Source organism: Alligator mississippiensis, chromosome 6 (assembly GCF_030867095.1).
Source record: "Alligator mississippiensis isolate rAllMis1 chromosome 6, rAllMis1, whole genome shotgun sequence".
NCBI lineage: Eukaryota > Metazoa > Chordata > Crocodylia > Alligatoridae > Alligator > Alligator mississippiensis.
In genome coordinates this window covers 86,891,077-86,914,089 of record NC_081829.1, presented here as the reverse complement: position 1 = coordinate 86,914,089, position 23,013 = coordinate 86,891,077, and positions in this window count along the sequence as shown.

Below are 23,013 nucleotides of genomic sequence, written 5' to 3'. Positions count from 1 at the left end.
TGAGAAATCACAATTTTTTAATTGTGATCTTTCTATGTAGTTTTGTGGATTCTCTCACACCAGAACACACACATGCACTCACACAAACCTCTTCTTGCTGTTCTAGCTACAGAAACCCATACAGAATGAGTTTGCACAAAGAATAAAAACAACTGCTGTACAATGACCTAATTATAACTCTGTACTTGTGCTGATTTGGGAGAGCTATGTATGAGAGATGGATTCTGGTTGATTTTATGACATTCTTATGCAGTTTTTATAATGAAAATTGTGTTTGTGTATGCCTTCAGATGTAGACAGATGGAACAATTATATCCATATCAAATTATATGAATAGAAGTTGCTATGTGTACAATGGCTGCATTCTTATGCAGTGATTACAAATGAAGCAAAAATGTTGAAACTTTAACCCAGTTCACTCTCCCTTTCAGCATCCACTCTATGTCACTGTGACACTGGATACCGGGCAAGGTAGACCTATGGTCTGACCCAGTAAATGGCAATTCTTACATTCTTCTGTTCTTATATTTGTCTGATGCAGAATAGTAAGACTTTTATATAAGATGTACAATTCTAGCAGGAACATCTCACTTAGTGAATTACCCATCAAGAATGAAAGGCGGGGGGAGGAGGTGGGCATGGACAGAGCACCACCACTCATCATACCGCACTGCCGCTGCCTCCCAGGAGTGGGGGGGAACTTGCACATGGTGGCTGCCGCTGCCACCCACTGGCCCATGCTACTGCTGCTTCTCATCCGTCCGCATGCCTCCCCTCCCCCTGCATCCAGTCCCACTCCACCCTGCTCTTGGGGCAGGGTGGTGGGTGGTGGTGCTCCATCCCTGCCCATCATACTTGATGGGCATTCTTGACACAGCACTAGCAGGAGCCACACCCCCAAGAGCATTATAGTCAGACAGGCAGACACACAGACAGATGGACTAAGCTCTTGTATAGATAGAAGATGTCAAGCAAGAGGTCAAATCCTGCCTCTTATTAGCCCATGATATCAGCATAAAAAGTATAATTGTTTCAAAAGTTTAAAACAAACGTCTATGTGCCTAACTAGAACAAGTCTCTATAATCAGCATTGTAAGGCTAACTGCTCAAGTTTCATAGATTTCATAGACTTTCATAGACATTAGGGCTGGAAGGGACCTCGGAAGATCATTGAGTCCAGTCCCCTGCCCCAGGGGCAGGAAGTCAGCTGGGGTTAAAGGATCCCAGCAAGCTAAATGTCCAAATGTCTCTTAAAGGAGTCCAGAGTAGGTGCTTGCACCACCTCTGGAGGCAGTCTGTTCCAGGCCTTGTGGACTCGTACAGTAAAGAAGTTCTTCCTTATGTCCAGCCTGAAACGGCTTGGAGGAGTTTTTGACCATTTGACCTTGTTATCCCTCGGGGCTCTCTGCTGAACAGGCATTCCCCCAGATCTTGATGGACACCCCTTTTATACTTATAGGCGGCCACCAGGTCCCCCCTGAGCCTGCACTTTTCCAGGCTGAAGAGTCCCATGGCTCTCAGCCTCTCATTGTAAGGCCTGTTCTCCTGTCCTCTGATCATGTGTGTGGCTCTCCTCTGGACACGCTTAAGCTTCTCCACATCCTTTTTAAATTGTGGAGCCCAGAATTGGATGCAGTACTCCAGATGCAGTACTCACCAAGGCCAAGTACAATGGGAGGATGACATCCTGGGATTGCTTGAGAAGCATCTATGGATGCAAGCCAGAGTTTTGCTCACTTTACCAGCTGTGACATTGCATTGGTGGCTTATATTCATCTTGCGGTCAATCATGACCCCCAAGTTCCTTTTGGCCGTGGTTCTAGCAAGCGTAACACTGCCAAGCCTATAAGCATGCTGCAGGGTTTTTTTCCCCAAGGTGGAGTACCTTGCATTTTTCGGTGTTGAATGCCATCAGGTTTTCATCTGCCTATTTTCTGAGCCTGTCTAGGTTGGCCTGGATCACCATCCTATCCTCAGGTGTGGACGCTTTACCTCAAAGTTTGGTGTCATCGGCAAACTTGGCCAGTCTGCTTCTGATACCCATGTCTACATCATTAATAAAAATATTAAAAAGTATAGGCCCAAGAATGGAGCCTTGGGGGACCCCACTGGTCACGGCGCACCACGATGATTTACTTCTGTCTATTACCACTCTCTGGGTCCGACCTCAGAGCCAATTCCCTAGCCATCAGACTGTGATGTAGCCAAGGCCGCAGTTGGCCAATTTTTCCTTGAGGAGATCATGGGACACCAGATTGAAGGCTTTTTTAAAATCAAGATATATGACATGAATCCCTTCTCCCTTGTCCAGGTGATATGTCACCTGGTCATAGAAGGAGATGAGATTGGTCAGGCAAGACCTACCCACAACAAACCCATGCTGGCTCTCCCTCAGGATGTTGCCATCAGCCAGTTTGTCAAGAATGGTCTTTTTGATAATTTTTTCCAAGATCTTCCCCGGGATAGAGGTCAGGCTGATAGGCCTGTAGTTCCCTGGATCTACTTTCCTCCCTTTCTTGAAGATAGGCACCACATTGGCCTTCTTCCAGTCTTAAGGCACTTCACCTGAATGCCACGAGTTCTTGAAGATCTGTGCCAGTGGTTGAGCTATGATGCCTGGCAGCTCCTTAAGTACCGTGGGGTATAAACTGTCTGGGCTGACTTGAAGGTGTCGAGCTTCTCAAGGTGTTCCTTCACATGGTCTACATTGATGTAGGGTAACAATTCTCCCTCACCCTGGCCATCCCATACCATATTGAGCAGGGCCGTCCCTTGGGGCTGGTGAAAGACAGATGCAAAATACTCAAAAAGCAGATTGGCTTTTTCCTGGGTGTCAGTTGTCAGTTGTCCCATTTGGTTTAGCAGGGGTCCAATGTTACCCTTGCTTTTCCCCTGGCTCCCCACATATCTGAAAAAGGACTTTTTACTGTCTTTGACATGTGTAGCCAGAGTTCACTCTCAGCCTTGGCTTTCCTGGTTCGCTCCTTACAGGTCCAGACCAGTGTAGAATACTCCTCCTTTGAGTTGGTTCCAGCCTTCCATCCTTTATAGGTCTTTCTTTTTAGGCACAGGAGGTCCACAAGTTCCCTGCAGAGCCAAGGGGGCTGATGTGCCCTTTTGCTGCCTCACCTTCGAGATGGGATAGACATTGCTTGTGCTTTTAGGATCACTCCCTTGAGGAGCAACCACTCATCCTGAACTCCTATCCCCTTTGGGTCATGGTCCCTAGGGCCTTGCCAGCAAGCTTCCTGAGCTTGTCAAAGTCAGTTTTCCTGAAGTTGAGAACTTCTGCATTGCTGACTGACTTGCTAGTTTTACGGTGGATAGTGAAAATGATCAGTTCATGGTCACTGTCTCCCAGCTTCCATTAGATCATTAGGTCATTGACTAGATCATCCCCTTTTGCCAGTACCAGGTCGAGCAGCGCTTTGCCTCTTGTGAGGAAGCTTTGCAACCATTCGGATTTGGCTGAGTGCTCTTCCCACAAGATGTCTGGGTAGTTGAAGTCTCCCATGACAACCATGCACCAGGAGCGTGCACCCTCAGCCAGTTCCTTGGTGGATTCCTGGTCGAGCTCTTGATCCTGATTAGGAGGTCTGTAGTAGATTCCTACCATTGTGTCCCCTGTGCCATGTTCACCATGGATTTTAACCCAGAGAATCTCCAGTCATCCAGCCTGGATGCCAATGTCAGCTTGCAGGGACATGTAGCTTTCCTTGACATAGAGAGCTACACACCCGCCCCTTTTGTCTACACGATCTCTCCTGTACAAGGTATAGCTATTTATACCTGTGGTTCAGTCATAGGTGGAGTCCCACCAGGTCTCCATTATCCCTATGAGATCATAGTCATTCTTGTTTAGCAGGAGGACCAGTTCCTCCTGTGTATTCCCCAAGCTCCTGGCATTGGTGTACAGGCATGCAAGTGTCCCATTGGAGGCCCTAGTCTTCCCTACACATTGTTCCGGGGCCAAGGTAGGGGTGGGTTCCCTTGAGTGCCTTAGCCTGATGGATTTGCAAAAGTTGCTCAGTGGGCTTGCTGTGGCAGTAATCCCCCCACCCCACAGTGGGCTTAGTTTAAAGCCCAGTTGAGCAAGTCAGTCATTCTGGCTGAGAAGAGCCTCCTCCCCAGTGCAGTGAGGTGGAGGCTTTTGATCAGACCACTTCCCAGCAGACTCACCAAAGAGCAGACTCTGATTGTGGAAGCTGAAGCCTTCACAATGACACCAGCGCTGCAGTCTTTGGTTAACTACCTCAATCCTCCTCTCCCTGCTCAGTCCATAACCCCATTATTTAAAATGGGTAACGTTTTAAATAATGGCCTGCTTCTTCTCTCCTATATATTAGCTTTACAATGGTTGAATTGAGTGTCATCACTCCTGATCTGAGCTATGATTAAGGAAAATATTCCTGTTGAAGACCCCTATTTACTTAAACCTCTTCATGGAGACTTAAGTACCAACTTAGATGCTTTTTTTGGATAATGCATTTAGTACTGATGTGAGAAGAATCAAGTCCAAAATCTCTTTCTGCTGAGGGTTTCTTGGTTTTTCTGGTTGCTGTTCTTAAGTGGTGGAAAGTGCTGAGAATTTGGGCTACTAAATAAATGCATTAAATTTTGTTCATTTTCCCCTAGTCCAGGGCTGCGCAAAGTCTGGCCTGCAGGCTGGATCAGGCCTGTGGTGGACTCCATTTCCCAGAAGGTCCTCCTTGCATTGATGCAGACAGTTTCCACGGAGACCTCAGCAGCGGTGGGGCCATGACAGTGAGGGGCCTGGGTTTCCATAGAGACCAGCCCCAGCAGTGCTGGCAAGGTCTGCAGCTGGGCAGGGAGCTGCTCTGGGGCCAAGGCTGAGCACCTTGCCAGAGCTGCTGGGGTCTCCGTGGAAATAGGCCACAGCAATGCAGGCAGGGGCTGCTGAGAAATGGAGTCTGGTTGCAGATCAGATCTGCCATTTTCAACTCTCCTGCCCTAGCCTGAAACAATTAAACATACTTGTTGGGTGCTTGCTCCCTTAGTTATTCATCTGAATTAAATGGCATGTAGGGCTTTTAATTTAACTACAAAAGAAAACCATAACGTGGTAGTTAAATATGTGCTACTTGGTCTTCTAATTTTGGGAATCTGCAAGAAGTGGGTTAAGGATTTAAGTAACTTTAAGTAACTTCCAGGCTTGAATAATAAGGATGATAATGACAAAGAATATGTGAGAGATGCAGTATGTTCTTAATTCTTTTAATTAAAGTCATTATTCTTATAATTTGGACCAAGGAATGGTCCATGTGTGGTTATTGTCCCAACCAGAGAAGGAAAAGAGTGGGCTCAATGAAAGTACTCATTACATTTGGAAAAAAAATCAGTAATTAGGAGTATCAAAACAAATTGGAACCAAGCTCTAAAGTATCCTAGTTTTTGCAATCCTAGACTTCCCCCCCTTGATCTGTGCTTTAATTAAGAAGTGTAGCTACAAAATGAGTCCAAAATAGATTCTACAAACTGATACTGTTTCCTTTCAGACAATCCTTTAAACATTGCTAATAAGTTATTGTTTCCAAATTTAGTAAATACTTAAATCCACACATAATGAGCACTCATCACTGCCATTGGAAATAATAATGAGCTTTTTTATCATAATATAACATAATTTGTCACTGATTTTATTGTTATTTCCTTTAGGAAGAGGGTTTATAGCATTGTGAGGCACTGTTTACTGCCAGAAGGAACACTGTCCTTCACAGCATCAGTTTGAGTGGTAGAAATGTTTTTGTTTCATGAAGCAGCATTTCCTTTGCTATTTTTTTGTTTTTGTTTAGGAAGCCTTAATTCAGGAGATTGATGGTTTTTTGTATCATTTGTTATAGCTGCACAATCCAGATTTGCCTTAAGGCAGCAGTTTTCTGTGCTTTTTTTCAAAGAAGCCTTAAGGAATTTAAATGAGATGATGAATAAAGACTCTGGTTAGTCCAGCACATAGGTTTCTATTGCAGAATATTCAAATGCCTTTATAAAAATAAGGCAGGGTCATTTTAATCAGTGTTTTTTGCATCTGTAACAGGGCACTGCTGTATGCCTGCTCCTTTAAGAGAGCAAGCAGCCTGTGAGGCTGCTTGCAGGTGGCGGAGGGGGGTAATTAAGGACTCCCCTGACTGGCAGCAGGCTGGGCTGGAGCTATATAAGCCTTGAGCCTGAGCCAGCCAGTTAGTTCATCCCTGGTTGCTATGAAGTAAGGAGCTCCTAGCAGCAGAGCTGGATATTGGAAGGAAGCTACTCTGCAATGCAGGGAACAAGAGAAGGTACCTAGGGCAGAGAGGGGTTTAGTTATATGGGCAGGTAGCCCAGGTTTATGTTATGCCAGGCTTGAGTGCCTGCCAGGGGGCAGGTGCTGATTATTAAGTTATACGAGTAGTTTAGCTTGGAGCCCTGCAGGGGCAGACAAGGCCTACTCAGAGGGCCAACAGCCCAAGAGTGGCTAAGAGTGGGGCCTTGCCAGGAGTGCAAGTGCCTAGAGCATAAGGATCCAGAGATCCATGACCCCCAGGCCCAGGAAGGGTTCGGAGGGTGATTAGAGGGTCCTGGAATACAACACCGGGCTGAGAGACAGTGAGACCCAAGAAGGTCCAAAGACAGGGAGAGTACCTGAGTGTGAGACTTGGAGGTTCAGGAGCCAGGGATTGGCTGGCAATTGGCCTGGAGGGTCCATGGGCACAGGGACAATGTGAGAGCTGGATTAGGGTCCATATGTCTGAGATGGGCTGCACATGGGGCCCGGGGGTCTGGGAGCTCAAGGTGGGGCAAGTGTATAAAGGTAACGTCTTTAGAGTAATACCTGTCAGGCTTGGGGCATGGTGTAGGGGAGGAATGGAGCCATGCAATTTGCGCTTAAGGCTATAGGTGCCCTGCAGGGGCATAGACAGGCCAAAAGTGATCTATGAGGCCTGAGGGTAGGATTTAGACTAGTGGGGTCCAGGAAAGACCCAGTGTGGGAATAGTTTGGATTCAGGCTCACTGTAAGGCCTGTGGGCAACCAACCCCCTTACCCAACTTTCAGTAAGAACAAGGCATGAAGGGTGAGCAATTGAGGGAGGGTGACATTAGTCAGAGCCAGGCAGAAGCCATATGGCCACCGGGGGCATCATCCCCACTCCTGTGGCCACAAGCCTGCTACAGGATCACAGGAAAAAAACAGCAGGAAAAATGCATTTGCCAATTTCCTTTGGTGATCTACAAGACATAACTTTTGCATACCTAACTCTTAAAAGTTTTATATCAAATACTGTGATGAAAAGATGGGGAAAGTGGATGTGTTATGTTCTCTTTATTTTGAGTGAACATAGAGTGGGATTTTTAAAAGCACCCAAGCTTGAAACTTGCTGTTTCAACACAAGTGTTAATACTACATATAGATGTGAAAGCCATAAATACACCACAGAGTCAGACAGATATTGAAATATCTTCAAAGTGAATGCCTTAAACAATAATGTGAGGTGTTATAGGGAATGAGTGTATAACAAATGCCAAGTTTGTCGGAGATGAACAACTCTTTCTTTCTACAGTATGTGGAAAATGCAGGTACCTGGGATACATGTTAAGATGTCAGAGTATCTGTAGACATGTTATCGGGCAGCTATGGGAACACATACACAAGACCAAAGAAATATCATCTCTTTATGCTACTTGGAGAGGGAAGGCTTATGGGACTTCATGACAGAGAAGACCTGCACAGAAGAACACAGGATAGGCAGGGAGAGCACAGCTTTGAGGATGCAGGATGGATTCAGATTCTAAGTTTTCTGTGGGTCTGGTGCTCCTAAGCTGCACAGATGCCTTGGAAAGCTCCAGCCTTATTGTTCAGGGAAGCAGGAGGCTTCAGCTAGACATGACACAGGCAGGCAATCTATAGCCTTAGCCTTACACATACACCTTAGACCTTGCCTGCAATACCTCTATCTTAAAAAGCAGGCTGAAGTGCAGAGGACTCTGCATTGAAGCACTTATTGTTATCTTCACATTGTTCTTTGTAGGGCCTTTGGGGCCACAGCTCAGCAGCTATTGTTCTGGATGTGGTTTCCGGCCTCTGGAGCTCTGGAAAACCATTTTAGTTTGGATTCGTTTAAACTTGTAGGTTTCTCCCTTGACCTAGTCAGAAAGTGGTAAATAAAACCTCAGCATTTTTGGTGGAAAAAAAAAAGTTGTTTTCCTTTCTTTTTTAAAGCAGCTTTTGAAATTTCCCATTTTATTCCATTTCTTTTAACCACTGTTTCTAGGCTTTGGTCCCCTTTTGTCACTTGGCTACCAAAAAGATATGGGGAGAACAGGGAAAGGAAAAGGCCAAATCAAATGCATTTTTTCCCATTAAAATTATTTAATATTCTCAATGAAAAGGCCTTTTCCTTAAAATATTTTTGATAAGCATTAATTTATATTTCCCTAAACTTATGACTACATATAACCAGCCTTCGTACATGCTGCTGTCTTTCAGTATGTCAGCAGATGAAAAGGAGGTAGTGCCGGTTCAAGAACCAGTGCATGTGATACAAAGAAAACATTTCAGCTAGATGTAGTTCTTCTAATACTGGGCAGCCTGTTTGGGAGATGGGAACAACAGCATATATTTTTGTGTTAGCTCCATGGATGTCACAGCAGTTATTGCTGCCATTCTTTCTGATCATTCCCATAGGGAGTCTAAGACATGACTTCATGAGTTCTCCTAGGGGAGAAGTCAGGCAGTGTAGTGTGAGAGATGTTTGCTTTATCTAGATAGTGCTTATTCTGCAGCTAATCATTTGGGCTGTGAGAAGCTTTGGTCCCTGACTCAATTCGGTGGAAATTCGGCCTGATTCAGTGGCTGAATCTCCTAATCCAAATTGAATCAGAGGACACTTTAATCTCTCCAAATTGAATTGGAATCCTCTGAATTGATTTGTAGAGATTTGGAAAGATTCGGAGATTTGGACATAGACACAACTTTAAATGTTTTTTCTACATACCTTGAGGTACTGGGGGCTTGTCAATGCTGCAATGCTGGGGCGGATGGAGTGTCCCACAGGAGCATGGGGGGCTCCGCAGCATGCTTGGCACACTTGGCTGCAGACCTGGAAGTGGGCCAGAAACAATTCCCAGAAGTGTAGGGGATACTGTCCCTCTCCTTGGCTCAGTGATTCATGTCTCCAGATCTGGGGGGGCATCCGAGGTTCCCCCGCGGCCAATCACTGAGCTGGGGGGTGGGGGCGACATGCTCCCTGGCAGACCCAGAAGTGAACCAGAACTACTTCTGGTCCATGTCTGGGTTCACTGCCAAGCACCTGGAGGTCCCCCCGCCCCCCAACACACTCCTGTGGGATGCTTCATTCACCCCACCATCGCAGCATTCACAAGCCGCCTGGTACCTTGAGGTATGTAGAAAAAGCATTTAAAGCTGTATCTATGTCCAAATTGCTGAATCATCATCGACTTTTCAGATTCAGATTCGGCTGAATCGAATCGGAGACAGTGATCCGAATCAATGAAACGAATCACTGTCCCTGATTTGGGCTGAATCCAAATCTGAATTGAATAGGGCCCCCTTTGCACACCACTACTAATAATCACCTTTCATAAGGACTCAATTCACTCTGAAGCGTGAGGCATGGTCATTAGTGACAAATTGTGGAGGCAAGCTGACCAAAGGAGACAGTTGTTTCTTTCCCTTTCACATCCTTGTGTTCCCCTATTACTGTGGGGCCATATTAAAGCTTGCCAGGAATCTTTTTTTGGACAAAATTTTTTTTGCTGGGAGGCCTTATACATCAAAATGGAGGCTTTCATTGGACTTGAACACATCAGCTGTGAACTAAAGTGTATCCTGCTGAAACTGTATAGGTTGGAAAGCTAAGCATATTTTGGCTACCATCTGCTAGGCATCTGGATTGAAGAAACCCTGGTTAGAGAGATTTATTACACCCCCTTTCTTGACAAGTTATGGGCCTTGAAGATTTTACCCATCAAAGTCAATGCCAGTATATTGCAGTGTGGAGCTGGGGTAAGCGGTCACACTATATGTGATACAGGGTAAGACATTTCCACTACTGACATCAGCTTTATTGTGCCTCAGGTGAAATTCACTGGAGCTTCTGTTAGCGGTCTCTGATCAAGAGAAACCCATCCCCCTGTGTACTAAGAATGAGGAGTGGGGAATCAATGGAGAGAGTTTCTTCTATTGTGTGTGTGTGTGTGTGTGCGTGCGCGTGTGCATGCATGGTGGGGGGAAGGAGGGCATTTACTACATCTTGACTGCATGGACAGCATTGTCATTCAGGTTGAGCTGGTCCCTACCCCATGGACAGCATTGGCATTCAGGGTGAGCTGGTCCCTACTCCATGGACAGCATTGGCATTCAGGTTGAGCTGGTCCCCACCCCATGGACAGCATTGGCATTCAGGGTGAGCTGGTCCCCACCCCATGGACAGCATTGGCATTCAGGGTGAGCTGGTCCCCACTCCATGGACAGCACTGGCATTCAGGGTGAGCTGGTCCCTACTCCATGGACAGCATTGGCATTCAGGGTGAGCTGGTCCCCACTCCATGGACAGCATTGGCATTCAGGGTGAGCTGGTCCCTACTCCATGGACAGCATTGGCATTCAGGTTGAGCTGGTCCCTACCCCATGGACAGCATTGGCATTCAGGTTGAGCTGGTCCCTACCCCATGGACAGCATTGGCATTCAGGGTGAGCTGGTCCCTACCCCATGGACAGCATTGGCATTCAGGGTGAGCTGGTCCCTACCCTGTTAGATTTCCCCTAGGAAATCTTTGCCAGCCTCCACATTATAACTACCGGTAGTTCTTTTATGCATGTATGTTACTGAGATGTAGGCACACGAGACTCGCCTGTCTTGAAGAGACTAAGGGGAGTCTTTGGCTATCGACTTCCTTGTGATCTGGCTGCCAGTCAAGTCTCACATTCTTCACACTGCCTGCCACTTATCAGACAAAAGGAGATATCCCCTTTTCTTCAGCTGAGGGGGCTCCATGACAGCTTGATTGCTCTGCTGCTCATATTGCCTACTGTTAAGATTATAAAACTAGATGCAGAACCCATAGTGATAAGTGAATATGAAGGATGAGATAAATATGACTGCCTCACCTTGCCTAATGGCACTCAATAGGAATCACAGCTGGGTTCTTTCTTCGGATAATGGAACTGCTTGCAGGAGTTGGTTTATAATGAGGTTGTGCGCATTAGACTAGGGAATCTGGTGTCATATGGAAAGAAATTGGATATTGAAAGAAAAGACAATTTACCATGATTAATCCTTCATTTAAAGACATTCCAATCAGCAAGGCAGCTCATGTTCTGGCTATATGTGGGCTATCTTCATGGCAGGAAAACTCCTGAAGAAGCACTGACAACCTGTGCAGCTCCATGAGGAAATTATGGGCCACAGCTGGCAATTTTTTCAGGCACTCTGGTACTGTTAGAAATATTGGTGGTAAGGGACAGTTCTATTCTTCACAGAATAGAGTCAGGCCATTGGAAGAGTCCCCACAGGAGAGTTACCAGTGGATGCATGAGGGGACTGGGGCAGACAAATCCTTCATCTCCTCCAAGCCCTTTGAATGCATTAATGCTCAGTATTATGATGCCTGAATTTCAGGAGCTAAGCTGAGTCCCTGATATGAACTTTTCTTAGCTGTCTAAGCTCTCTGTGCAATGTATGATGGAAGTCTTGTGCTTAACAGACTCCGACACGGGCAGCATACTGAACAGGTTGCTACATAAAGTCAGCACTTTCAGGGTGTACTTGCATAGAGTGAGCCAAGAGGTACCACTGAGGGCAGAGGTAAGTCTCATCTTGGATGTAGATGCCTTTCTCAGGGCTTCTGTCCACTGGGACCCACAGCTTGTAACTCATACTTCGAGGGAGGTGCCTATATCTGTTCTTGCAAAGACTTGAATAAGGCTTAGTCTTCGAAAACATGGTAGCAAGAAGGGACAATGGGGGTGGTACAGCTCCCTTTTATGTAATAGCCTCCTGTTTTGAGGCCCATCAGTGGGAGACTACTAGGTCCTAGCCCTCAGGCTGTACCCCATGATGGAGGTGTATGGGAACAGGGAGGGCACTTTTCATCCCTGTCATTGGAGTGGGCCAGATATCTAAATTAAACATTGCAATGATTTACTTGTAGGCATCCAAGGCCGGGATCAGAAAGACACTTTGGTACTCACTTAAGTCGATGTACATCTAGGTTCCTAAGTGCATTTTTGAATCAGGTTTCTAGGTCCTTTATTGGATTCGTGCCCTAGTGCCTCCTTAGGATCACCCAGATCACTCCAAGTGGCAGACATTTAAGCAATATTGCACACTACTAGAATTTTGCACCATGAAATGTTTCTCCCTTGTCAGGCCAGCTGTCTTTTAGGGAGAAGCAGAATCCTAAACACTGTTCTCACCCTGGCAATAATACCTGCTGGTTTGGTGGCTTTCAAGACTTCAGCCAGAGCTGTAAGCTTTGCCTTCATCTCTAAGTCAGTGAGAGTGAAGTTCATTAGGCACTGACAGTACAAGCAAATGAGAATTAGTTTTTCAGATGTTTATTTTGAGACAGCAATTCGAGTTGTTACATGCAGCACAGATTGTGTTCATGCAATCTCCTTCAGAAGGTGAATCCCGTTGTTGGCTGCATGGAGGGATGAGTTCTCTCCAAGTCAGGTCTGCAGCTTTGATTTGGTGCCTGTTCCAAAGAGGACTGGGTGGATCTTCTGAAAGGTTTCTTTGCAACTGGCCCGGGGTGTCTGCAAGCTGGACATTTCAATGTCTACTTTAGGTGTCCAATGTCCAGAGTGAAAGCTAGAAGAAGAGGGATGGGAGTGCTTCCCCAGCCTCCCCACACACCCATAGTAGCTTATAGCCTGAGGGTAGAATACTCTTCTTGGAGATCTCTCTCTTTATTACCACTTCTGGCATTGCCTAACAGCTAACTGCTCTGAGGACACAGCCACAGCTTGGGAAAGTGATGGCACAGTGTCGTCTTGGGAGATATACTGTCACTATTTGAGGGTCTTCACTCTCAAGGAAATCTCCCAGACTGAAATCGTGCATTGCATTCATGACCAAGAACAAGAGCCTGCCACTGTACTATTCCAAGTGCTCCATCTATCGTAGTCCCTGCACCCTGCAGAAAGACTGCTGCTTTTGGGCCTTTTCTCCTCAGAGCCCAAAGCTAGTTCACTTCAAGTAATTGGCATCCTCTCAGCCTGTGATACTCTGCGGGAAGGCAAATCTCTTCCCAGGCTCTGGAGCTGTGTTTGAAATAGAGGAAGTAATGGGAATGTGCCCCATCGATCTTTGTCTCTGTGGGCCTTTGGAAGTGGATTGCTAAATGTCTAATCTGGATGGGAAGTATCAGTCTGTGGTGCTGATTAACATCAGAAGGGCTTTTTTTCTTCATATACCTCCTGCATGGTACATAAGTGGGAAATTAAAGCCTGAAAGGTTTGTGATTAATTAGAAGAATAAATGTCATTAATCATAGTGCTGAGACTCTAATTGAACTTGTCCTTTTCCTAGCAGACTTAATGGACAGCTGTCCCCTTTCTGCTCTGCACGACTTCATGAATCCTCACAAGCTGTGAGGTTTTACTGAGGACACAGAGCCCTGCTGCTGCAAACAGTTGTGTTCATACATGTGAGTTATCCACTGAAGTCAGTTTAAATACTGACTTGTGAAGTTAAGCACTTGGGTAAGTGTTTCCAAGACCGTGATCCATACAGTCCATGCAGTACCAGAGCTAAGGGGGTGGGACCAGGGCAGCAGCAGCCCTGAGCAATGATGTAAGTGAGAGGTGTAAAAATAACAGCTGTGGGTGCTGCCGGCCCACTGTGCCACCACCTCTGGGACTTGTCGCTCTGTGCATTGCCACTGCCCAGGATGCCAAGCTGCCCAGAAGATATAATTAACTGGGCTAGTGCAGATTGGTGAAGGTTATAAGAGGATGAACTGTTTCAACTATGTTTGGCCTTGGGCTGGAGTGATCAGAAGAGGCTATAGATTCACCTTACTCTGACCAAAGTTTTGCCAGATTTTGTATGAAAAACATACTTGAGAAAGCACAAGAGGGGTTTTACAATGCTTTTTCAGGGTGGTATTTAGCTAACTATTTTGTTTAATTAATTCCCTGATGAAACTTGGATAAAGAATATGATCTAACATTTCTGAATTTAGCTTAAAAAACCCAAAACTCCTGGGAAAAGGAGAATTGAAGTTGAATTCTGAAAATGATTGTTTCTTAACTTTGCTTGTGTGAAGAGTCAGGTGAAGTTCTCACTTAGCAAAAGAAAGCTGTCTTTAAATGCTGCGTCTGCTTTTAGCGTGAAAGCAATTAAGCTGTTGATACTAATGCATTTAACTAGAATGTGAGTCTTGCAACTACCTTTGACCAAGCATTTTGCCTTGTCTTTCTATGAGTGTGCAAAGTCATTGGACCCATCTGGTTTCAGTCTCTTGAAGTCCTAGATTTCCCACAAATAAAATAAAGGTAATGAAGCTGTATGGACAAAGTTTAAGTACTTTCCCAGTCAGATTGTGTATCTACTGTGCAAATGTTAGAAGGAAATGATCTCTTGGCTGTTTAACAGAGCTGATCTTTTAATAAAAGGCAGGCAAAAATGTATCTGTTAAATTTTAGGATGCTTTGGGCTGGCCATTTAATACAGTAAATTGCCTATTAAGGGTAATATCTTGTACACGTTTAATTATTGCATTGTAGGCACTTCCCACCACTTCTTTGATATTTTTTTTCATATGCTCTCTTTCTGATACAGAGTCTGAAAAGTGAGCCAAGATCTATGCTTGAGGTGGGTTCCTAGATATTAGGATAGGGACAAGAGACATGGTTAAGCAGGAACTGGAATCAGGGCCAGGCCTAGTGGGGTCAATGTCCAAGGGAGATGTACTGAGCAGACAATAGATCAATCTTTTTTTGGCTGAACCTAAAGAAAGGGCTCAGTTGTGCATTAGGAATGGAAATAATTTCACGTGGGGCGACATCCTGGTTCCTTCATGCTGCAGACTTCATTATGTAGAGCCCAGGTGCCATCTCAACTCATTCTTCAGCCCTTGGAAGGGAGCAGTCATTGACCTGTTCAGAGCTTAGGCATTTTAATTCTGATTGGACACTAAGGCTGCCTGTACACATGCTCCGAGGTGTGGGGCAGGGTGGTTAATTAGAATAGTTCCCAGGCAGGTGCTCTAATTAAAATGCCACAGTGTCACGTGTGTTAAGTCCCCATGCACTTAAACATGGCTGCAGGATGCTTGATCTAAACCTCATTCTACAAGGTTTGGTTAAAGCACCCCACTGCCATTTTTTAAAAGCACAGGGGCTTCATACATGTGATGCTGTGGCAATGCTGCAGTGTTTGAATTAGAACATGAGTCAACTGATAAGAACACCAGTGAGCATGTGTAAAGGCAGCCAAAGTGCAAGGAGATTGTCTTATGTCTTCCTCTGGCAACATACCTGTACTGCACAGAATCTGATTATTAGGAAGAAGCGACTTGGGTTATAAGCAACCTGTATAACTAGTTAAGATAAATGGGTGGCTAATATTTATCTGCTGTGCATGTATACATAAATGCATGGAAGGGTTTTCAAAGGATACTAAGAATTAGATACCCAACTCCCTACTAATCCTTTGAACTATGTGCATAACAAACCGAGTTACAAATGACATTATTTCTATAACACTGGTTCTCTTCATTCCATTTCTTTGCCACTATTTGCTGTTTTTATTCAGTATTTAACATTCGGTTGTAAGCTCTTTAGGGCTTCAACTCGAAGGTGTCTACCACTTGGCATCTAGTAGTAGTAAAGAGTGGGGCTACAGGAAGAATGATTTGTGGATAAACTTGGGAGTCTCAGAGCTTCATCCACAGTTCCACTGAGGTTAATGTTATCACAGCTAAGAAGGGCAACACTATGCCTTTCTACTTTTGAAAATCTAGTTTATAAGGCCAGGCAGGATCATTTTGATCATCTCATCTGATGATCTGTTCTATATTACAGTCTATAGGAATTCCATGAATTAATTTTTGTTGGAACTGGAACTTTTCCCTTGGTAAAAGAGAGCGTTGACCCAAAATTTGCCAGCAGTAATTATCTTTCCTATTAAAAAAAATGCATCTAATCTGAATTTATCCAAATTCCAGCTATTCACTTTAGTTTCATTTTTGTCTGCTAGATTGATAAAGCAGGATGAAAGTTTTGTTTCTCATGCAGGTAATAAGAATGATTAAATCACTCCTGAACCTTCTCTTGGTGAACCTAAACAGATTGCATTCCTAGTATCTATAGGGCATGCTTTCCAATACTATTACTTTAATTACTGTGGGTCTCTTCTGTGAATACTCTCCAGTTTCTTTCTTGAATTATGGACTCCAGAACAAAGAAAGAGATCAAATATAGAGGTCAAAATAGCCCACCAGAATAACTAAGACTAGTTATGAGGCTCCTCTAAATTGTTATGCCATTAGTCAGCTGTTGAGGCATCTCTCCTGTCTTCTTCAATATATAAACCAAAAGTAGGTGCAGAAGGCAGAGTCAGCTGTGCTTTGCATCGCTTGCGGGTGCTGTTGCAACAGGAAAATTTCCCAACCTCCCCTTTGGTGTAACATTCTGCCTGATGTTTGATATTTTAGCATCATACAAGCAGGTGTAACTAGGGCCAAGGCCTGAGCCCATATACTAAATACTTCCTTTTAGTTAATACTGAAAGAATTTTTTGTAAAAGCAGGGATCTGTGCTGGTGGATTCAGGGATTAGGTATAATGATATGTAAGCAAACAGGGAGCATTTTGAATATAACCATTACAAGTACACCAACCTAATGACGGCCGTTGAATACAGAAGAACAATTTACTATCACAATAACAAATTAAGCATATAGTAATGCTTTCAGAAAACTTTCTTTCACCTTATACAATAAAAAATAAATAAAAGTGCAGGTCTGAAGTGGGGCTTTCACTGTAGAACATTAGTGAGTCAAGTCTGCGACTAATTAAATTACTTACCATGGCTGCTTCATTTATAAAGATTATTCAGACCGCACATCAACTGAGGTTGGCTGATTTTTATACCTTTTGTAATTTATTCTTGATTTTATTACCCAGTGAGATCAAAGCTGTGTATCTATAACTTCCTAATGAAAACCTGTCAAAGTATTCTGCCACAATGTTGTGTTCTTTTTATTGGAATTCATGTTATAACTTCCCTGGTGCTAAAAAGAATGCTAGAGTAAAACTGTTTGAGTATAACATTATTTTTTTCTCTAATATTCATAAGCCCCTACAGTGGAAATCAAAATAACTTTGTCATTTTTGAGGATTCCACAATGAGTTACACTAGGTAAGAAGCTGCTAAGTTTTCTAACAAGGGTATCAGTACTTTGCTTCAAAAATATAGGTTTGGCATGAAATCAATGTGATTGCTGCCTTAGGAATACTTCATATTTCTTTCTTACTAGGATACTTTCAGCCTTGTCTATACCTGAATGACATGCAGATGGGTTAAATAGAGTAGCCCTTTTTGTGCCCAGTGGATCAGGAAGTGAGGTGAGAAAAAAGTCAGTCCCTTTCCAAGAAACAGGGTGGTGTGTTTGGAAGATTCTTGTAATAGCACCCAGTAGTGTACAAGGCGGTCCCATCTACGCAACAGGAAGTGGGGCAGAGCTTTTAAGGTTCATCTGGGGCATGGCTTACCGTGGTTATCTCATGTGGAAAACTTGGTAATGTAGAGCCTTGGTGCCATCTTAGCCTATCCCTCCTAGGAGGGAGCAGGTATGACCTAAACATGTAAATGGTCACTAAGTCTGTACTCAAGTGTTTTCAGACTCAAAAATAATGGTTTTCGACATGCTTTCGTTTTTCTATGCAAACCCCGTGCAAGGTAGGGGGTGGTTTCAGAAATATGAATCTTGCAGTAATGCAAAGAGGGTTGTCCAGTAGCATTTCTTAGCTGCTTAATTCTCAGTACTTGGTGGTTAGAACTGGAAGGGCAATACCAAATGCAAACCTATTCTCTGCAAGTGTCTGGTTTTGCCATGCTTCAGTTAGGAACAGACACTGCATTTGTCCCAGGACCAGTTGTGCCTGTGTTTTGTCTTGGAACAGAAAAGTCACAGGATTGGCCAGCACACATGCCCTTTCAATTGAAGTATAGTGAGTTGCTGAATGAACTGCCGCTTTTGTACCATCAGTCCAATCATGCAATCCCAGGATAACTGTTCAGATGCACTTTGCAATGTCCTGGGACAAACTCTTAGCACTTTTTATCTCAAAAACATTTTTAGGGTTTGTCCTAGGACAACAGACATGGACATCTGGACAATCTCATTGGTTTTTCCCTGGACAAAATATTATATCTGTTCATAGCCTTATGTACCTTGCTCAATGACCCATTTTTCTGATTTCTCTAGTGTTTAAAATGGGCAGGAGTGCTTTCTCAAAAGGTATTTTGAAAGATATCTAAGCAAGCAATGCTAGATAGATTAAGGGCATGAAGATGTTTCCTCATCCCCTTCTTCCTAAATGTAAACCTATATACAAATTGTGCATTCCTCTTATTATGGTTTTGTTGCAAAATTTGGAGACTTCATTGCATAATGAAACACAATACAGTCTTTCGGAAGTAGATCCAACACATGCATTGTTAGCTATGACAGATTACTTGGGAAAGAAAATAAGTATTGAGTTCATGAAAGATAAGCTAAAAGCTGGACATCAAGGGTGCCTGTACACACTGCGGGCTTTAATCCTCAATTAAATTTAAATAGGTTTGTAAAATTTAAACATATTTATTTTGGAGTGTCACATCAGTGTTTGCACGCACTAGGTTTTCAAATAAATTAAGCTTTGGAGCGTCACACCAGTGTTTGCATGCACTTGAGCAGCAGAGCAGGATGGTCCAGCACTGCCCGCCCCCCCCCCCCCCAATCCGGGGCCCCTCACCTGTGTCCTGCTATGCAGCTGTGGGAGCATGGAGCCAGCAAGCAGCACAAGAAAAAAAAAAAAACAAAACAGAAGCAATTCAAAAGTGGAAGCAATTTGAAGGGTGAACTATAAAAAAAAATCAAAGTGCCATCTGGTGGACAAAGAGGTTCATTACACGCCTTTAAGTGCCTTTGCATTTGCATGCAATGAATCCATGGGCATAGTGCTTTAATTCCTGGCAAGCCAAACTAAAGTATGTCCAAGGAGTTTTACTTTAATGCACAAGAAAGACTTTTAAAGCATCCAGAAAACCCACTTGTGCAATCAGTCATGTCACTGCAGTACAAGAAAGGTCAAAAAATGTGTGGTGTGTACAAAGGCCTCAAAGTACAGACTAATACAGTGGTTCTGAAACTTTTCCATACAACAACAACAACAACAACAACAACAAGCTGTTTGGGACATCTCATAGTTTCAGGCCCCTTCTTTTTGAGCCATTGATAAGGGAGATGTTTATGATATCCTTGGACCTGCTTGCGAGGGGCATGAACTTCACATGGAGAACCTATACATTGTATGTTGGAGAACCAGTGAACAATATGATGAATAACACATGATGGGCTAGATTGTCAGTAGTGAAGAAAATGATCTGGTACAGGGGACAAGGAGATTCAAAGCAAATTATGGTGAAGGAGAACTCAACACTGGAGAAATGACAGGTATCAGAGAGAGGCAATAGTGAGTTTCTTTTGGTTAGTGATAAGAAATGACGTGTGAGTTGTAGCAACCTGCAGGGAACTTGGAGGGAGGACTTGCAGGAGGAAGGACCTTGGGGAAGGCATGTTGTGTACATGACTAAAATGCTTGCAGTTGCAGCACCTCTGTAGTTCTTAAAAATGAATATTTTTACTCATGTTATTATCCATCATGCAATACACGTAACAGTTACTCTGTCTTTTCATGACAACCAGAACTTTTAAACGTCTCTAAAAGGACTCTCTCATTCTGCATGGGACAAGGTGAGAATGGGTTGAGGACTAACGCTGGCAGGTTTAAAAGAATAATTAATCACAGGAGCTTAGTTTTATCTTAACCCAGGAGAACAATAAGAAGTATTGAACTGAGTGGCTATGTATACCAGTTCAATACATTTTACTTTCCTGCTTACTGGGTAGGGTCAGAATGGAGCCACTGAGTAACCTATATGCTGTAATAATAAAAGGTAGCTACTGTGAAAACCCCGGAAACAACAGTGAAGTTCTCTGTGTGGTTCCTAACAAAATGAGTGGAACTTTTTGACTGTAAATTCAATTCTTTCTCTATAAATTAGAATTTGCTTGTATGGAAATAAGAAACTACAATAGCTTCTGAATGTTAAAAGCCATCAGTTTCCTAGGGAACAAATAAACTAAACATCAAAGTATAGCAGCAGGACAGTTCTTTTATTTTAATTTTACTTGTCTCATTTCCATGAGACATTTCAGGGAAGCAGCAGGAAATCTGTGTTGGCTTTGAATTTTGGGGAAACAGGAACCAAGGAAATGATTCAGTTCTAAGGCATTCATTAAATGATTGCACAGATTCTCACTTTCTAGGAGTCAATAATGCTAAACATAAAGTTAAGTAAATCTATATTTCCACTGGGTAACTGCTTCTTTTAGCTAGACAGAAGGCAGGGCAGGGTGCCACCTTATAGACTCGCTCATTCAGAGAGGCATGAGCTTTTGTATGCCACAGTCTACTTCATCAGAGAGAGGCTGCCAACAACCATAACATAAAACAGAAAACATGGTAGGATTTGGTATTTGACTTATAAATGCAACCTTCCAAAGAAAACACGGTACATATGTCCCAGGCAAAGATGATGTCCGAAATATATGGATTATGCTAAGGAGAGTTAGACAAATGGTGAGATTATAATCAAAGTGGAATATGATGGAGCTTGACTGAATGGCTAAAAATGGGGATGTGTACTGGGGAAATAAATTGAGCAGCTGACCATTGTGTAACAGAGTTAGCTATCTTTGTTAATATTTATTCGCATCTGGGAGACATGACTCACAGTCTTGTTTGAATCATTAGAGGAATGGAGTGACACACACTATTGAACATAATTGCATTAATGGCTTGGAAAATTAGAAATAGTTTTTCTGACCGAATTTGAAAACTCAACATGTGGGTTATAGCCACGGCCTTGAGCTGGAGTTGAGGTAAAGCCCTGCACCAAGGAGCATTGCATGCTGATGCGGCATGAAAGGAGAAAAATGCCACTACTGCAGTACTTCATAGGATGTAGCAGATGGAACTGGCTGAGGACCAGTGGACTGCTTCCTTCTCCTAGTCATGTGGCTTATGCACAAAGGAGGCTGGAGGAAGCTAACACCATGGTTCATGGAAGTGATTGTGCAGAAAGCTGAGGAGGGGAGGATTTATATGCAAACTTTGCCCAGCTACAAAGTGAACATGTGCAACCTGTTCCTTCCATCACTCAGTCTCTTGCTTAAATAGCTAAGCACAAATATATTAAACATACAGGAGAAAATTCTGGCTTCATTTCAGCTAAGAGGAATATTGCCATTTATTTCCCATATCATGAGGATTTCCCTTGGGTTTTCTTCATGATGCACTTCTACTATTTTAATCTCTAGTAAAGAGAAGCCATGTTTCATGTGACATTGATGGGTTTAATATTTGTGGTATGGCAAGATGGGGCACCTTGGTGAAACAAGAAGACAGGTAGAAGAGGACTGTTCACTAAAAGCCATTTATAGTGTTGTCAGCTTGGACACATCTTACTGTAAAATTAGTGAACTATTTGGCAAGTTTTATAAAATCTGAGTTGTGACAGAGAATTTAAAAAATAAGGAATTATGCAAGGGGCAAGGATTTTTTAGGAGATATCAATCTTTTTATTGGACCAATTGCATAGTTAGGAGAATTGGGCAAGCTTTTGAATGCAAAACATTCTTCACCAGGTCACCTTCACCTGAGGAAGAATGTCTTGTATTCAAAATCTTGTCTAACTCCATCCCTGCTATGCGGTTGGTCCAAAAAAAGATATCACCCTAAGAAATCCCTTGCCTTGTTAAAAAAGGTAAATTTTAAGCCTTATTGATAGCCAATAAAAGCTTGAAAACAGGACCCAAGTGTATACTAAAAGCTCACAAATGAGACTAACACAAGGCCCAATTTTATTATTGTTAAAAATTCCATCATTTATTAGTCAATCTGAGATTTTTTTACTCATTAACTATTTTGACACACAATGTAAAGGGTCAAGAGCCAGATGGACAGACACGTTTTTTTGAGGTCAAAATTCACTTGTAGAAGTTTAAACCCTGTCTTTCTCAAGCGTGGATTGTCTCCAAGCTCTTATTCACCAATTTATATTAATGTTCTCCTTTGTTCTGGCTTAATCAACACATCACATTTTCTTTTCTGCCAAATAGCCATTTTAGCTTTTTAAAATATATGATTGGACTAATGATTGGGAATTCGAGCTATCAGTGTGTAAAATGAATGTAGGAACAGATTATCTGAGGCAAGGCTATTTTTCAACATTAGGGTGTTTGTGGTAGAAAAATAAATGGCAAAAGTCAATCCTGTAATATTTAGTAAAAGAGGCCTGTACTTCCACAGCACTTTTTCCAGAGCATGCAGTGTTCTTGCTTTCTTTCTGTAAACATCATTATCCACTATTTCTGCAGAACACCTGCTGGCAGTTTTAGGTCATTCGATCTTTGCTTGAACAGTCACAATCAGGTAAGGTTTGATGTCCAAATACATGCTTCAGCTTGCTCTGTGACTTGTTTTGTTGCTGTGTTTCCAAAGCCATGATGCAGCACAACGGAAATACCTCCAAAAGCAAACATCCAACATTTCTAAGTCCAAGTAGTGATTTAAGAATAACGCATACTGAATCAAAATGATTTTCATATTAAATAAATGATTCATAGATTCATAGATGTTAGGATCGGAAGTGACCTCAATAGATCATTGAGTCCGACCCCCTGCATAGGCAGGAAAGAGTGCTGGGTCTAGATGACC